The sequence below is a fragment of the Gekko japonicus genome, unplaced genomic scaffold (genome assembly GCF_001447785.1).
Source record: "Gekko japonicus isolate JY-2015 unplaced genomic scaffold, Gekko_japonicus_V1.1 scaffold441, whole genome shotgun sequence".
Classification (NCBI taxonomy): Eukaryota; Metazoa; Chordata; class Lepidosauria; order Squamata; family Gekkonidae; genus Gekko; species Gekko japonicus.
In genome coordinates this window covers 454,084-454,451 of record NW_015172017.1, presented here as the reverse complement: position 1 = coordinate 454,451, position 368 = coordinate 454,084, and the positions used below count along the sequence as shown (strand labels likewise).

At 57.9% G+C, this 368-nt stretch overlaps 1 protein-coding gene across 1 annotated transcript in view; it reads right to left on the bottom strand.

Moving 5' to 3' along the window:
• Positions 1-368, bottom strand: part of LOC107118185 (vigilin-like) — a 99,324-nt gene that overhangs the window by 98,242 nt on the left and 714 nt on the right. The window lies entirely within an intron of this gene.

The window sequence follows — 368 nt, the reverse complement described above, 5'->3', positions numbered from 1 at the left end:
TGCGCAGAGCGCGCGAGAGGGCAGCGTGGGTGGGGGGGGGGGGGGGGGGGGCAGGGGAGAGAGATCTGTGGATTTCCTGCATTGTGCAGGGGGTTGGACTAGATGACCCCAGAGGTCCCTTCCGACTCTACGATTCTACGGAACTCCCATTTCCCAATCTTCTCACTTTACAAATCCCAAACCTTCCTCTGATCTGCTGCAGAGCCTCCCCTTCGTGCACCCCATTCCCTTTTTAACCTCCTCTTTAAAAAAGAACCCCACATCCAATGCCCCAGAGGCCCCGACATCTCGACAAACCACCTCCCTTGACCCTTTCAGCCAGGGACCCCAACTCAGCTGGAAACCCCCCCCCCATCCCTTTCTTGAGT